Here is a 1134-nt window from a genome sequence, read left to right as displayed (position 1 = left end):
AAAAGGTTTTGTAAATTTTGTTGTAAAAATGAGAAATTACTGATCAACTTTTAACCCTTATAACTTCCTAACTAAAAGAAATTATGTTTCCAAAATTGTGCTGATGTAAAGCAGACATGTGGGAAATGTTATTTATTAACTATTTTATGTGACGTATCTCTGATTTAAGGGCATGAAAATTCAAAGTTTGAAAATTGCTAAATTTTCAACATTTTTGCCAAATTTCCGATATTTTCAGAAATAAACACAGGTCATATTGAAGAAATATTACCACTATCATGAAGTACAATATGTCACGAAAAAATAATCTCAGAATCAGGGGGATCCATTGAAGTGTTTCAGAGTCATTACCTCATAAAGTGATACTGGTCAGAATTAAAAAATGAGGCTTGGTCATTAATCTACAAACTGGTTTGGTCACTAAGGGGTTATATCCCCACATACAGCAAGTGTTGTTGCTTTGCAATAAGTTTTTGGCTATAAAAAATGAATGTGTGTTCACCTGTAGTAATCCTATGGTTTATCCGCTTGTGGATTTGAATGAGTTTCTGCTGCCGGTTTGACTGTCAGAATGTCTCTAGTAAATAAAGCCTCAGGGCAGTCATATTCATAGGGGTCCCACATACGCCTTTTAACTTATGCTTATCTATCTCTTTTAACCCCTTTCTGACATGGTCAGTAATAGTACGCATCGCGTCGGAAAGGCTGATTGAGAGGGGGCTCCGGCGGTGAGCCCGCGCTGAACGGGGCACATGTCAGCCGATTCTTACAGCTGACATGTGCCCGCAACACCCGACCCAACTCGTCCCGCAAAAAATAAGCCCTCACACGGTCATATTGAACAAAAAAAAAAAAGTTCTGGCTCTGGAAAGAAGGGGAGCAAAAAACAAAAACGGAAAATGCTCCGGTCATTAAGGGGTTAATTCTAACTTTTTTTTTCTAACTTTTTTCCTTTTATGTAAATAACACGTGAAGACCGGATCTCTGGTGGCTATTTTTCCATGTCCGTAGCTTCCTGTTGGCAGCTTCTGAGCATGCTCAGTTCAGACTGCTGTCAGCATGCTGTAGTAGTGTGCAGTATGTCTCCTGAGCATGCTCTCTGGGATTTTCTCAGCCTGTGCTTACTGAGCATGC

Source organism: Phyllobates terribilis, unplaced genomic scaffold (assembly GCF_046119375.1).
Source record: "Phyllobates terribilis strain yellow unplaced genomic scaffold, ASM4611937v1 Scaffold_5__5_contigs__length_657084704, whole genome shotgun sequence".
NCBI lineage: Eukaryota > Metazoa > Chordata > Amphibia > Anura > Dendrobatidae > Phyllobates > Phyllobates terribilis.
Note: the sequence above shows the minus strand (reverse complement) of the source record.